Source organism: Ascaphus truei, chromosome 16, assembly GCF_040206685.1.
Source record: "Ascaphus truei isolate aAscTru1 chromosome 16, aAscTru1.hap1, whole genome shotgun sequence".
Taxonomy (NCBI): domain Eukaryota; kingdom Metazoa; phylum Chordata; class Amphibia; order Anura; family Ascaphidae; genus Ascaphus; species Ascaphus truei.
Genome location: NC_134498.1, coordinates 21,729,133 through 21,745,825, shown reverse-complemented (window position 1 = coordinate 21,745,825; position 16,693 = coordinate 21,729,133).

The window sequence follows — 16,693 nt, the reverse complement described above, 5'->3', positions numbered from 1 at the left end:
TCTGATGAACGGACAGGGTTTCAGCTATGCTAACCTCTGGGTCAGTTTCTTGACTCTCTGACGGACCTGGGGTTACTAGGGTTGACAAGACTTCTCTATCTTTCCAGGGCTTGAGTAGGTTTATATGGTAAATTTGCTCAGGTTTCCTCCTACCTGGCTGTCTTACCTTATAATTTACTTCTCCCACTCTTTCCAAGACCTCATATGGCCCATGCCATTTAGCAAGGAATTTACTTTCCACGGTGGGAACCAGAACTAGTACCCTATCACCTGGAAAAAAAATTCTGACCCTAGCACCCTTATTATACGTATTCCTCTGTGCTTCTTGAGCTTTCTCCATGTGTTCCCTCACTATGGGTAGGACTGCAGCAATGCGGTCCTGCATCTGGGCAACATGCTCTATTACACTTCTGTAAGGGGTAACCTCGTGTTCCCAAGTCTCTTTGGCTATATCCAGTAAGCCCCTTGGGTGTCGGCCATACAATAGTTCAAACGGGGAGAAGCCTGTGGATGATTGGGGAACTTCCCTAATGGCAAATAACAGGTACGGTAACAAACAATCCCAGTTTTTCCCATCTTTATCGACCGCCCGGCGTAACATGCTCTTTAAGGTTTTATTGAACCTTTCCACTAACCCATCTGTTTGTGGATGATAGACTGAGGTTCTGAGATGCTTGATTTTTAGGAGTTTACATAACTCTTTTGTTACTTGGGACATAAATGGTGTTCCCTGGTCAGATAGAATCTCTTTAGGAATTCCAACCCGGGAAAACAGAACTACCAACTCTTTTGCTATGTTTTTGGCAGAGGTGCTACGTAGGGGAACTGCCTCCGGATATCGGGTAGCATAATCTAATATTACCAATATATGCTGATGTCCCCTAGCAGACTTTATTAGGGGTCCTACTAGATCCATAGCAATCCGGTCAAATGGTACCTCTATTATGGGAAGGGGTACCAATGGGCTGCGGTACGCCTTGAACGGGGCGGTGATCTGACATGCTGGGCATGAGGAACAATAATTCGTAATTTCTGCCAGAACCCCAGGCCAATAGAAGCTTCGGAGAACCTTTTCCTTTGTCTTTTCCACCCCTAGGTGTCCCCCCAATGGATGACTATGTGCGAGGTGTAATACTACGTTACGGAATGTCCGTGGTACCAACAATTGTTTAGTTGTAACTGATTTCCTTTTATCAAACCGATATACTAGGTCGTTCTCTACCTCGAAGTAGGGGTAAGCAAGTGACCTATCGGGTTGGCCAGGAGTACTTTTCAGGTCCCGTATATTTCCCCTTGCTACCGCTAACGTGGGGTCCTCCCACTGGGCCTTCTTAAAACTCCCAGGACTGACCTCTAGGTCAGCGAGGGTCTTATCCAGTTCTGGGGTGGTAAGTGTCTGATCAACATCTTAATTTGGGGTATTCCCTACCAAAGTAGTGATGGGGAAGGGAATTTTACAGCACTCCTCCTTTTCCCCCTTCTTATTTGGGCCCTCGTCAACCTCCATTTCTGAAAACGGGAAAGGATTTATTTCTTCTAATACTTCGTTATGGTCCGCTATTGAACTCTGGGCGCTATTCTGAGCGGGGGACCACATTTTTAGAAAATGGGGAAAGTCGGTCCCTATTAACACATCATGTGCCAGTTTGGGTACAATACCCACCTTGAAATCTAAAGAACCAAACTCTGTTTCAAAAAAAACATCAACAGTGGAATATTCATGATTATCCCCATGTATACAACAAATTGCCGTTCTTTGTGAACTGTTTCCCTGTTTCTTCTTAATGGGCAAGAGGTATTCGGACACTAGTGTGACCATGCTCCCAGAGTCCAGAAGTGCCCGAACCCTCTTACCATTAACCTTTACAAATGCCACAGATGGTTATTCAAGGGGTACTCTGGGCTAGGGCGCATACATTGGGACAACAGCGAATAAGGTTCCACGCTGTTGCATTGCATGGGCTCATCATTTAGTGGGCAGATTTTTGCTGTGTGGCCCCTCTCATGACAATTTACACATTTAGGTACATAGTCTGTGTCCCACTTAGAGCCTTTTCCCGGCTCCCCATGTTGGCTATTGCCCTTAGTGTGCGAACCACTGTTGCTGGTGCTGCGTGAAGGTGGTCGCCGCTCCTCAGCTCCCCTTAACCCCGGTACCCTTTTACCGTCTCTGGAAGAGTCCTGGAACCTCGGGTAGTGGCCACTTCCGGGCGAGGTGGATGAGGTCATACATCTGGCTTCGGGTGGCTTTATCCATCGTGAAGGACCATGCGTAAAACCTTTGGGCGCGAACAGCCGTGGTTACGCCGAGGCGGGCGAGGATCTCGAACTTCAATTTTGCATAGACGTTAGCTTCGGCTGGCTGTAGATCAAAGTAAGCCTTCTGGGGTTCGCCGCTTAGGAAGGGTGCGATTAGACCAGCCCACTCAGCTTCTGGCCATCCCTCTCTCTGTGCCGTGCGTTCAAACGTGAGAAGATAGGCTTCCACATCATCCGAGGGTCCCATCTTCTGAAGGTAGTGGCTTGCCCTGGTCATTTTCGGAACTGGGGCTGCCGCTGCCAGTGGAAGGTTACTGATAGTCTCCCTCAGCATCTCGAGTTCCTGCTGTAAGCCCTGAGCGAACCGCTGTTGCTCCTCTCTCAGCAAGCGGTTTGTCTCTTGCTGGTTTGTATTAGTCTCTTGCTGGGCTATTAACAGCTGTCGCTGGGTTTCACTCGCCTGTTGCTGAGCTTCATTCGCGTCTTTCTGGACAGCGACATTGCGTACCAGCGCACTTACCACGTCTTCCATCTTGTTTGGAGAGAGAGAAAAAAAAAACTTTTTTTTTTTTTTTTTTTTAAAGTTCTTTAACCCCCAGACCTTTTAGTGTTCTGCCCGCATTCTCCACCATATGTGACAAACAGCTTACTCCGGGGCTCCGCCGCTTGTCCGGGACGGTTAGAACACGGTCTTTTAGGGTAGGTTAAAATGAGGAGGCGTCACGTACTGTTCCTTTAAACAGGCTGGGCCTGGTTTATTCAGTCCCAGGCACTGAGACTGCCACAGTGCATACAACAAAACACATCAAAACAAAAGCTGCTCACCTGAGCGATAACTTAACTTAGATTTCCCTAACTCAGGGTGGAAGTGGCTTTTCCACTTTCCAACAACAAAACAAGGTACTTTTGCAGACTTAGCCAAATGAACAGAACGATTGAACCTGTGTGGGGAAGAGGCTTCTCCCCACTGTGTTCAGCAGCCTTCCAGGCTCTGGAGAAGAGACAAGAGCAACCAGGAAATCAGTCTTACATACCTGATTTCTAATTAGCATGACAGGTGACAGAAATCAGGCAGCCAGACAAACTCTGGTCTGGATCTCTCATCCCTCAGTTCCAGCGCTTGCCAAACTGTGGGATGGAGTGTATGTATTATAAGGCCAGACAGGATAGAAACTGTTCAGTATCCTGGGAGCCCTATATATGGAATTTATTACCATCCCCTGGTTTCTGTCACAGTATGTATGTATGTATGTATGTATATATATATATGTATGTATGTATGTCTTTATTTATATAGTGCCATAAATGTACATAGCGTTTCACAGCAGTAACATACGTGACATAACAATATAACACATAATAGGAATAATCGCTTCAACATAAAAGCAAAATTAGGAAAAGGAGTCCCTGACCCGAAGAGCTTACAATCTAAGTGGTAAGTAGGGAGAACTTATACAGACAGTAGGAGGGCATTCTGGTAAGTACATCATGGTAAATACATATAGCCTTAAAAGTGAGGGCAGAATTTTGTAAGTAATAGGGGATTTAATAGGAAGCCAGGAGAAGGATTTCCATTTTTAGGAAAGAGTAGAATGATTCTAGCAGCAGCGTTAAGGTTAGATTGTAGGGGAAACAGGTGAGAAGCAGAAAGTCCGTACAGCAGGAGGTTGCAATAGTTGAGACGGGAGAGAATGAGGGCCTACACTACAGTTTTAGCAGCACAGCAACAAAGGAAAGGGTGCATGTTTGCAACGTTATGGAGGAAAAAACTATAGGTTTTAGCTACATTGTGAATGAGAGAGGAGAATGTGAGGGAGGAGTCAAATGTGACCCCAAATGTAAATGTAGGAGGTTGTAGGGCCAGGCTTGGGAGAAGTATGAGGAGCTCCGGTTAAGTTTGAGTTGGCGGAGGGCCATCTAGGATGTTATAGCTGAGAGACATTGAGAGACTTTGGTCTGTACAGTAGGTGTAAGGTCAGGGGTTGAAAGGTAATTTATTCTGTTGTTCTCAAACTTGAATTAATATTAGTGCATTAGCCTCCTCGAAAACAATGACTGCACTTACCATGAAAAGTGCACCTCTGTAGTGAAGAACTTACATTATTTCTGTAACAATTTCTCACATTTCCGGCATTCAGTTCCTGCACTTATCAAAAAAGAGTCTTGTTGTTTCCTTCACACTGGTATCGCTTGTAAATACAACGTGCTTTTTCACCTAAGAGCTGGATTTCCTTGGATTGCTGCTCTGTACATAGAGGGATGATTGTTGCATGCTGTTTGATCAGTAACCTAGGAAGACTTGCTGAGAAACAGATACATAATGCATAAACATTTGCTTAAAGATCCCATCATGTCACTCTTTCCCAGCATCTGATGCAGTTACCCTGACACCTGATCCATGTTAAACCTGCTATTGTATCTGTAACATCTATTCAGAAAGCACCCAGGAATATTTATATGAGGTCATTTAAGTTTATAGCACTATATGTCTGTGATGTTCTATTCTGCAGTTACTCCTGAAACAAAGGGTTTAACCCTTTGAGTGCAGGCAGCATGGGGTATATACTGTAGCTGTCACTCACTGCTAGAGCTTCCAAAGTCATGCCCACAATGCCTTGCTACTGTGGATGCAAAGCATTGTGCGGAGTGACTTTGAAAGCTCCTGCTGTAATTGACAGATGTACCACCCTAAAGGTGCTGTTTGAGGCCTTACTAAGAGCACAGTTCCCACACCGGGCTCAGGGATCTACAATACTGCCTGATACTACAATACTGCCTGCCTAATCCCTTACCTATTGTTGGTGAACGCCTTGAAGACACCGCACAAACCCCTAATAGTTCCTTGGACCCCCTGTTGGGAATCACTGCTGTTCATTATATGGCCCTTAGAAGTACAGGGTACTGTACCTCTAGGGTCACTCAACTTATCATTGCACTTTGCTTCCCTAGAAAGATTCAATCACGCTTAAAATAACAATTTTACTTATTTGTTTCCTGTCCACAAAATGTAATGCTCATCAGCTACGTCTGGTTATCTGTTTGACTAATGGTGGCATCATAATTACTTTACAAACACAACGCACTTGCAGATTTGAGAATTGACAAAAAAAAAGACATTAGATCTTGAAAAAATAAAAACATTTATTTACCATGGACACGTTAAAAGTTTATAAGATGAGGAGCTGGCGTGATGCTGGCCCGCTCAGATGTGCCCTAGTGTAGCACCAGCACCGTAACCTGGAGACTCTGAAGGGCGGCTAAACGCTGTGACGAGTCATTAGAACATAACCAAAACCACAGCTGCATCACCAAACAGCCGCTGATCGAGAGCGGCAGAAAATCCCAGCTGCGTCCGCTGCGTTGGATTTTGAGAACTTGGCCGCAGAAAGCTGGACTTAGACTCTGGCGGGCGGGCTTTTCTGGCTTGAAATCGAAGCCTGTTGCTCTGCTATTCGTGCAGAAGCAGCTTTGAAAAGCCCACCCGCGCTTTTACTACCGGAGGTCTACAATCTGATTGGCTCACAGATTCTTATAATATTCTGAGTTTCATTCACAAAACTCAGCAGCCAATCAACGTGTGGGAAAATTCCCAAGAACCAATCAGAGCCAAGCAGGCTAGAAAATCCGGTTCAGCAGGAAATCTGAAATTGCCAAGGAACATGTGCAATCTTGCCACCTTTCTCCCTGTGTATCTCAATGCCACCCGCTGGGACAGGCTCCACCAGGTCTGGCAGAGCAAGTGTCAGTCCGGACGACTGCCATTGATCTCCGGCCCTTGAACTCCGCCTTTCCCCACTGACCAAATGCTATTCTCACCTCTGGCATCCCCTGGCTGCTTTGAACTACGATGTCCAGCAGACTTACCGGCGCCTATGGGTTAGCTCGGGCAGCGTGTTTGGACATCGGTTCCGAATGTAAAGAACACATTACATTTAATAAAGTATATTTTCCAACACTAAGGTATAGTTTTAATATTCTTCTGAGTCTCTGGGTACAGGGGACAGAAGAAGAAAGATGTTGTAGTTTTATTCATATCTGCCTTATTCCCCACACACCTTCCCTTAGACTGAGTCTGGACTCTCACAGAGTCCCCCCCCCCCCTCAACCTTATATACGGTTTGGGCACCCACAAACCCTACACTGGTACCGGGTCACCTTGGCACTTGCTGGGGTACACCCCTTAACCCAGGGAGTACCTCAGCTACAGGGATACCTATTCATCCTTGTGCTTCATTCTCCTTTCTGGGCTATGCTGAAGCAAGGTACCCTAGTGGTGAGTCGCGCTTGCGTTTGCAAGGGGAAGTATTGCCAGGACAATGTGTCTACATGTATCCGAGAATCAGGCATGGTTCCCGGGTACATTTCTGCGGAACCGACAACTCCGGACCCCAACCTCCTAGGCACATTCTGTTAACGGATCCTCCGTAAAACCCGTTTTCAAACTCATACCCTAGCAATCCCTGCTTGCTGGCATGCCCGGAAAGCGAAAACACAAAACATACTTTTATTGCATACAATACAATAACTCTTGATCCCTTATACACAGATCAGGGGTAACAAAAACAGCTTAACCTTTATTTGCGAGCCTGGTTACCCCATACCTTCACAGTGATTTTAATACAGTTAAGGATACAAGACATGATAGGTCTGGCACCCCCAGGCAACTCCCTCATCCGAGATATCATGCAGAGACAAAAATCATTAATAAAATGTATCAAGGAATTCCACTTAGTGGATATACAGTATGGCGAACCCTTAATCCTCAGATAACAGATTTCCAATTTTACTCAGCCATCTATAATAAGTATTGATTTTTTTATTTTTACAGATGCAAGCCTACTATTTCAGCATACCCAGACTGAAATTTCCAGTATCCCCTGGTTGGATCATGCTATGGTGAACATTACGAGTCCCTCGATAAGCTCCCCCAAGCAATAGCAGACAGTCGAGATTAAACGATTCCCTTCTGTGTGTCCCAGAGACAGGGCCCCACATAGAGGACGATCAGAGATCCTTTTTTAAGACAAACGATACACGATACCTCCCAGATTCAACCATTTGGGACACGCACAAAGCGTATATAAGGGGAACCTATATAAAGATAGCCACACATAGGAAAAAAGCTAGCCTAAAAAGAATTGTAGACTTAGCAAGCGAATGATCTAAGCTGGATGAGGTGCATAGTTTTACCAGAGATCCTGATACACATACGAATATAATAAGGGTTAAAGGAGAATTAAGTTTGTTTCTCTCGGACCTTGTTGAGTGAGCCTTATGCTGGGCAGCCCAAAAATATTATGAGTGGGGGAATAAGGCGCATATAGTGCTGGCCAGGTGCCTAAAGAATGCGACTACGGCTCAGAACATGCAGGAGATTGGAATAGCAGGCAGTGTCTCACAATTCTATCCTAATAATAAAGCTTTTCCATAAGTACTAACAAAATCTATAGGATGGGTAAACAGTAACTCTTTCCAAAAATTAAACAAGGCTCAGGGAATACTTGGACAACTCCCAAGGCTAAAGTCTGAACACAGATCATATTGAAGCAAACAGATCTCCAGTGAAGAAATTGCTCTAGCCATTAAAGATCTTAAAAATTTGAAATCCCCAGGATCTCTGGTGCCTATTAAAACATTTTTTGCAGGTATGCTCATTCCTTACCTAGTGAGAATTTTTAATAAATTCCTACCAGGGGCGGTGGTGCCACAGACAATGGCCATGTCAAGCATTGTACTTATCCTAAAATAAAGGCAAGGACGCGTTGAACTGCGCTAGCTTGCACCTTATATCACTTATAAACACTGCCATTAAAATATATGCAAAAATGTTGGCAGATCGCCTGAAACATTACATGACATATCTGACACACCACAAGACCAGGTGGGTTTTAATACGACCAGGCATGCTCCTGATAACATTCGCAGAACGCTCAACATAATCCAGGCAGTCAATACTAAAATGGTCCACTGTATGCTCATTTCTCTGAACGCAGAAAAGGCTTTTGATAACTCGATTGGCAGTACCTGTTTGTGGTTCTGAGCAATATTGGCTTTCCAGCTGATTTTATTAAAATGGTACAAGCCCTATACTATGCTCCTTCAATGCAGGTTAAAAGCACAAGCATGCTGTCAGAGATTATCCATATTGTGAATGGCACACGATAGGGGTGTCCACTCTCATCGCTCCTGTTTGCAATTTCCTTCGAGCCCCTGGCGACTTCGCTTAGAATGGACCCCAATATATCAGGCATACAAATCCGTAAAACTGAACACAAGTTATCCTGGTTTGCGGACAATATCTTGATGACTGCCACTCACCACCCTCCCCAACCTTTTTCAGGCATTAGCACATTTCAGTGAGTTATCAGGGTTAAAAATCAAGCAAACAAAATCATTTGCCTTAAGCATACATTTACCACAACATGTGACTAAGTTACTGGCTTTAAATTTCAATTTCACATAGTGTATGAACACCTTTCCGTATTTAGGGATACATCTCACTAAAACTATACAAAGCCTTTATAAACACAATTACCCACAGCACATCAGAATGCTTAAAAGCGATTTGGAAGAATGGGATAGCTACTGTATCTCTTGGGTGGGTGGGATAGCAGCAGTGAAAATGATGCAATTGTCAAGAATAATGTAGCTTTTAAGAACTCTCCCTATCCCAGTACCTAATGAAGACCTGAAAGGACAACAAAGATGTCTTTCTAAATGTATCCGGAAAGGCAAGAAGCCGATTATCAGGTTTACAGTGCAGCAGAGATCCTCAAAATTGGGGGCTTGGCAGTACCTAATCTACTGATGGAACTTCAGACATCACAATTTAGCCAGCTGCTCCTTTGGAATTCGGCGCTCAATAACAGGGAATAGGTTGACATTGAAAATCATGCCTGTTCTCCAGCAAATTTAAACTAAATTCTCTGGTTAACTAAAGGCGATAGACCAGCAGTAACCTCTATCTATCCAACAACAAACACTCATTGGCTCTCTGGGACCACATAAAATTCAAATATATATTATCCAGTAAAAACTCAGGCATGATACTGCTGTTCCACAACCCTCAGTCCAGTCCAGGGCAGGACGAGATGAGCTTTGCTGCATGGACAAAAGCAGGGATTAATAGAATTAAAGATATGGTGTCAGTTAAAGATGTTAAAAATGTTGCAGTATTACATTAAAATAAAGGTCGGCGGTCAAAAGAAATATTCAGAGATCTCCAATTACAACATTTTACAATATCCATCCACTCAGAAACTAATCCGGCTCCCACCACTTATTTTGAGAAGATTTTTGACTAGATATCAGATAAAGGCTTAATATCAATTATCTATTAAATGCTACTAGATCTTAACTCCGATCAGAAAACTGTGTATATGCTGAAGTGGGAGGCGGAATTAGGTGAGGCCCTAGATATTGAGGAGTGGACAGATATAGGACAGTCAACTCTACATGTACAAACATAGGAAAATTAGTTCAAGCTGCTTTTTAGATGGTATCTCACACCTGTAAGATTACGCAATGGATGTCAATGTATCTCCCTTGGCTGTGGACATAGAGGCTCTTTTTCCCATGTGTGGTGGTTCTTTCCTACAGTAGCTCCCTTATGGTGACAAACATTTGAACTAATCAACTCCATGAATAGAATAATGGTGATCCCAAACCAATGGCTAGCTCTACCGTGAAGACGTCCCCCCCCCTAACATGCCCAAGCGCTCTTATAAATGAATGATACATATAATCTTAGCTACTAGAGGCTATTAAACGCCAGGTCTGGCATATCCTAAAACTAGAATGGATCGCTGCATTCTTAAGAGGGAATACATAAACATTTTCCCAGATCTGGAAGCCTTGGTTGGAATGGGAAGGTGTGGACAGATTTAGTCCGGATTAGTCCGGATTTAGCTATGCTGTAACATGACAAAAAGTATAGTCTCAAAACAAGAAGGTGATTGCCACTGTCAGGGACCTCTGCCACCTCACCCATAGATTGTTGGACTTGATAACGGCTCCCTACGCACGGCCGGTTCTGTCCTGGACCTCTATCCATAATGTGCGGGCAATGGTGACCACATCTCGCCCTCCCTTCCCTTCTCTCTTTTTGTATTATTTACATTTTCTGTGTTTTACGATTAATGGTAATAGTTATGGATTCTATATGAATGTGTTTAATGCCATAACTACTGTTATCATTTTTATATTATGTATTCCGCATCGGTTCCGGTTTTATTTTTGTATCCCATTTATAAATGTGAATAAAATATCTGTTGAAAATTGTTTTGTTTTTTTAAGTTTCAAAAATGATTAAAAAATTCTTCCATGTAATTTTTTACATTTTATTCCAAAAGGCATCAAATCACCTATATTAAACCTAATCTGTCACTGTCGTTAGTTAAAGTTGATCCTCCCTTTAAAGATCTAAACCGGAAACATTTACTACTGGGCACAAGTCAAGGTGTCTTCTCTCTCATGCTTCATCCTCCACCCGCCTTCATTCCTCCCCCCTACTTTTTCATACCCATTGAATAAAAGGGTATGGTGTTTTCTGAGCAGTGGCTGAATTGGGATGGTTGTAGAACTCACGTATACAATGGTAGACGTATCAGAGCAGTGGCCAAACTTATTCAATGCATAGGCAAACACAAGCCCCGGCCCTTTGTTACAACATGTTAATACAAACCTGCTGGAGATGGAAAACCATGCTCCCACCCTATTTAGAAAGATATCACTGGCTTCTTTTGTAATGGGTGACTATGTAAAGCAGGGATTTAAATTACACCTGGAAAAAAAAATTGAGCTCCTTGTTGCATATCCTGTTCCAAAAGTCGCAATTACTGAAAGGTCTACTACAAATTCAAGTTAATGCTTTTGCTAAAGATAAAACGTAATAGAATTCAGGGGATTGGATATAGGGTTGCTAAGATGTTTAGTTAAAAAAAAAAAAGAAAAGAAACTGGTATTAACACTCAAGTTGTGACTTACAAAGACCCTTAATGAGTAAGAGCTTACATTGTGGGAGGTTGAACATTTGCATTTTATGCATGTGCAGCCATCACAAATAAAGTACTGTATAATTGCCAATTTAAAAATAGTACTCGCATAGAGACAGAAGCCCAGGGTGCACATGAAGAGCTGATGTGGAGGTCTGATGGTCCATGAAAGACTTAAAATCAGTGATCCCATTTATGCAGCAGTCATTGCTTCATTAAAATACTGGACTAATAAGCCAATGCGGCATTATGATGCCATACAGAGCGGTATTTGCATATATCCAAACTAAACTTGGAAGATGTATTTCCTCTGTAGTGGGGTATTCTTAAATGGGACACAGCTGACTTACAACACTCGGGATCATATATAGTAGTCGTTGTTCCTGTCATATGGTTGACCATATATTAAATCTTAGCCAAACTCCTGAATGAACATTTACATTGATGTATAGTATTGTGCAGTATGTTCTTTAAAACAAAAAGTAATAAACAGTCTATTGCATTTGGGTCAATAGCTCAATGGAAAGGTGCCTGAGAACAGCATAAAAAGATGCTTCCCTCGATCCTTCTGCAGATATACTTTTCAAAGCTCTGGCTAAAGATGCAGCATAGGCTATATATCATAATATGGGCTTTGTGTTACTTCTCCAAATAGAAATATTTTAATGTCTTTCCACTCCAGTGATAATGACACCACTGATCCATTCATCTATTAATTTGAAAATAATTAACATAAACTACATTAAAGAGGCATTAAAGTTTGCAGCCACAGTATTTAACAGGAGCAAATGTCCAGTTATGGTTCAGTAACTCACTCTCAGGGGTCAATTTCTATCATAATGCAGTCCCCTTATTTTTCATCGCGAGCATTTAGCACATAGTTTACATTATTAGTTGTTGGGGAGTTCAGATAAGCCAGGAATGAGCTACGGCAGTCGCTGAAGCGTAATGTATCTATCCTGGCAGCACATACCAAAAACCAAGAGGTCAAATATCATGACACTCTACATGAGAAACACCTAATGTATGTAAACTCTTCCAGGACTCAATACCACAGCTCAATCCTCTCATTTTCATTCTTGCACAACTCACGTTGTTAGGTTATCACAGTGTTGCCAGAACTCCACAGCACAGGTGGCTGCAAGATGCTTGCAAGTTGTAAGATAATGATGGTGAGTAGAGTGAGGACTTTATGAATAGAATATACATTATTATTATGCTAGTGTAGTTTGTACTAAAAGGCATTCTTAGTTTTTTTAAATCGCAAAAAGTATATCGTGAAAGCATAGGTCCTACATCATAAATTGCTAGATTTCAAAGAAGATCTGCTTATTTAATGGGGTGAAACAACTGTTTCTGTTACAGAATATGTGAAGGATTCCACATGGAAGGGGAAAGTGTTGGTTTCCAGGTACTCGCTGATTGTCTGCTCAGCCCCTCTGATGCTTCAAACAATAACGGAGAAGAAGGTACTGTAGTCACAGCTTCTTCTACTACAAGTATGTGAAGGACCTCTCACCCCAAAAAGCCTGAGTCACATCAGAATCTACATTAACTCTTAGGATTCCCCATGACGTAGCCGCTGCCCATGGCACTCTAGGGGCCCAATGACTAAGTGACTACTTTTGCTCCTTTTCTAGTGGGGATCACGTTCTGAAGATGATCTGACCAGCAGAGGCGTGGAAGAGAACGCCCCCTCATCCGTTCCCGTCTCCCGTCACAGTGATGTCGCAATTTTATAATTGCTACATTATTTATTTCAAACTTTTTGTAACGTGCTACTCACCAAGAAAACTCAACACTAAAGCGTGTGCAGGCTGTGTCCCCGCTAGCGCTAAACATGCAGTGCGCTCAGCGCTTGCTGCCTTGACTTCTTGTACTCTTTATGTTAACGTCCCCGCTCATGCGGTGCGTGCGCTCATGAACGGGCACGCACTCTCTCCCAAGCTTGGTGCTTGAGACCAAAAAAAGTGAGTTTGAAGCGCGCTCAATATGCCCCCAATTCCCCCAAGCGAGCTTGCAAAATAAACAGGACACCCGGTGCTCATGCTTTGAGAGTTGGTGACGTCACCGCTCTCAAGCATGAGCGCAGTCAGCACCAGCGGGGACGCAGAAGACCCCATCCCAAGTCTACAACCAGGACCTACCGAAAACATATAGGAGAACGATGAAGAAGACACACAAACACCAAGGGGAGCAGGAAATCTGTCTGCCAGGGTATTAGAGTTGGTTTACTATGATTTGTTTAAAAACAAAGGTTATTAATTCATTTCTGACTGGAAGCAAAGTTTCTCGATTTCTTAGTTGCATTATTTTTAAACAAAAGTGCTGTTTTTGAGCAACAGTTTCCCACAAAATCCTACAGTGTATAGCTTCCAATACTTCAAGGAAGAAAAAAAGGGGGGTTTAATTAAGCTTTGCAATGCAACCCCGGCTCAGAATCCTGGTTACATTCCCCCAAATCTGAGCTTTCCTAGCACAAAAGTTACACTGTAAGTAAGAAAGACAAAAAAAGAGGTTTAACTTTGAATGCTCTGTTGATCCATAATATGCCTAGTGCTGTCATGCAGGACACAATGATAACAGCATCTCCGACACAGGGTACAACAAATGGTATTTCCTTTTGATTTGGAAGTGTTCAGAATTAATTTGACAAACACACAAAGCCAGACTTGGACAGTTGTAATTATATCTGCACACAACAAGCCGCATTTGGCTGCCAATATGAATTTAGGAGCTGTAATCTGTCAAGTTTATTATTACCTTGGTTTTCTCCTTTATTTTTCAGTGGAAGACACAGGCACAGAATTAAATAACGGGGATGGTACTAGGTAAAAACAAATACAACATAAACATTGTGAATTACAAAAAAATATCAATAGCTGCAGGATTCATGAATTACATTTCATGGTGTTGGATGCTGTTAATAACGATAAGTGAAATGCAGTAATTAAGACATATACCAGACTTTAATACCAAATTCTGAAATTACTGTTAAAGTTGGGAAGAGCTAAACTTCTTTTGACAATATCTCTTATGGATGGGATTAGATGTTAAAACTGAAATACAGCCAGACATTCAGGTAGCTGATACATTCACTGAATCCCAATTAACTGCTCCTTTGAAACAAGCTTGACACCTCATTCTACTTCTTAATAACCAAATGTTCTAGTCACCATCATGAAGTAGGTTTTTGGCAATCTTAAATAATCCCCTATTGGCATTTAATTCACCCTATTTTATAATCTCCCTTCTTACAACGGATAGTAAGTGTGTGGGCCAGCATGGTCACTGCAATAACTGGTAATTTCTTCATTTTCTGTACAATAACCTGCATGTTTGGCATCAATACCGGTTAACCCTTTAAGTGCCGGCAGATTCACGTAAGCCACACCGTCATGGAATGATCATGTGACTGCAAATGGAGAAGTATATGACCCATCGTAGTTTAAACTATATTACTTTGTTGTCAGTGACACACATCTATCATCAAAGAAGTAATATGATATACATAGGTCGGTAGAATGATATAGGCTGAAGAAGCACCTTAGGCCCATTTGTAAGAGCACAGCCTTTAAAGTGGGTGGAACTGGTTCAATTCCCATTATCAGCTTTTTTTGGGACAGTCATGTTATCTTCTGTGCCTCAGGATCAAAATTAGATTGCAGGTGCCTTTGGACTCATTGTCCCAATAGCACTTCACAGAATAATGTCCATTGTGTCTACAAAAATCCGTGTATAGTGCTGCTTACATTGTCATCACACACCCACAGTGTGTATTTACTGTATGTTGCTTTCAAACACAACATTATTATATAAAAATACTAGGATTGCAAACTAGTTCCATCCAAATAAAGTAGAAATGAAACCAGGACAAACAAACACCAGTAGAACTAATATTGTAACAGAACATCGGTCCTCTGGTGCTATGTGGGGCTGGAGGAGATTCTGTTCTGACAGCTAGGCTGGAATGAGTTGATGTTTTAATTATATGTCTGCACTGGCTGGTTCAATAAATCTCATGGTGGCTGCTCACATTTGCTTGTCCAGATCTGTTAGTCAGGCTGCTGACAAACAATATATCTCTTCAATGAGGTTGAAAGCAGTGACGTTTATTATCAAACATCTTCGGAACAGTGACCGTACAATAGCTGACACAACTACACAACAGCATGGATTGATTGCCATAAATCCACCTCTTCAGTGAACCGATACTGCATTGCTGTCATGCCTTATTCCTCACTATACCTCACTATAGCAAACCCTCCAAATGCAGACAGAGATCTCAAAACAAGCATAACGGGGTTAAGCAGGAACAATAACTATTGCCAAGGAATAAAATCAACATATGAAAGCTAATCTCAGGCAGATATCGGATGAAAATGCATGATATTTCTCACACTTCCTTTGAAAATGGAACATGGGAAATATTTTCAGGGTTAAAGTAGAAACGTGATACATTTTCAAATTGCAATCAAGGAGTCTTAGTGGTAAATATGGGAATTAGGTCAGTGTGAACAGGATATGCATTGATATTGAATACTACCCTACTGCACTCAGCAGGAATACGGAGATGGAGCAAGCCAATAATTCACTTTTCACTGTGCAAGTATCCCATTTATCCTGATCCTACAGAGCTGATAGTACAATGGGGAGCATGACGTCTACGATTCACAGTTGTTCAGGGGATGGAGTGGCAACCCTTTATTCTGCACTTTTCTGTGTTATGAGTGCAATGCTGACAGTGTATATCATTTCTATAAAGACCTATGTCATTAATCATTGTTTTCTCTTATGTAAGTTGCCTAAACCTGCCCTTTGTAAAGAACCCAAGTGTAGCATGCTTTCAATCTTTTAACTTTGGCGTCCCGCATGGTAATTTCCACAAGATAACAATACTCTAGAGTGGTTTGGGTAATAATGGCTGAGCCATAGTTTTCTGGTGCCATTATATTCCTATGCCAAACCTTGCGGCCTGTGATTCCCTGAGCTGTTAATAGGCTTGGTATAGGAATATAATAACAGTATTACGTGACTCATGCCCACATATTGAGTAATACTGTCCCATCAGATATGATGTTACTTTACTGGAGCACCTCACAGTTTATGGGAACATTTGGTTTCCCTGGAGAGGGGTCACATTCTGCCTTTCCGCCATCTCCTCCCCCCAATATGTATTGTTGTCTCTTTCACAACTTTAACATCTCTGTAGCTGTTAACCCATTCACTGAAATCCACACAATGTACAACCAAGAGCGAGGGTGCGTCCAATAGTATTAGTGTAAAAAGTGCCTAATTTCCTGACACCACCAGAGGACATGTGGTACCCAAAAAGGCATTGGAGGACTGATTAATGCAGAACATGCTGTGAGACCTTGGATTTTTTATGAGTGCTGTGATTGATGGCAATGTGACAGGTTGCAGGGTGACACATTGGCATT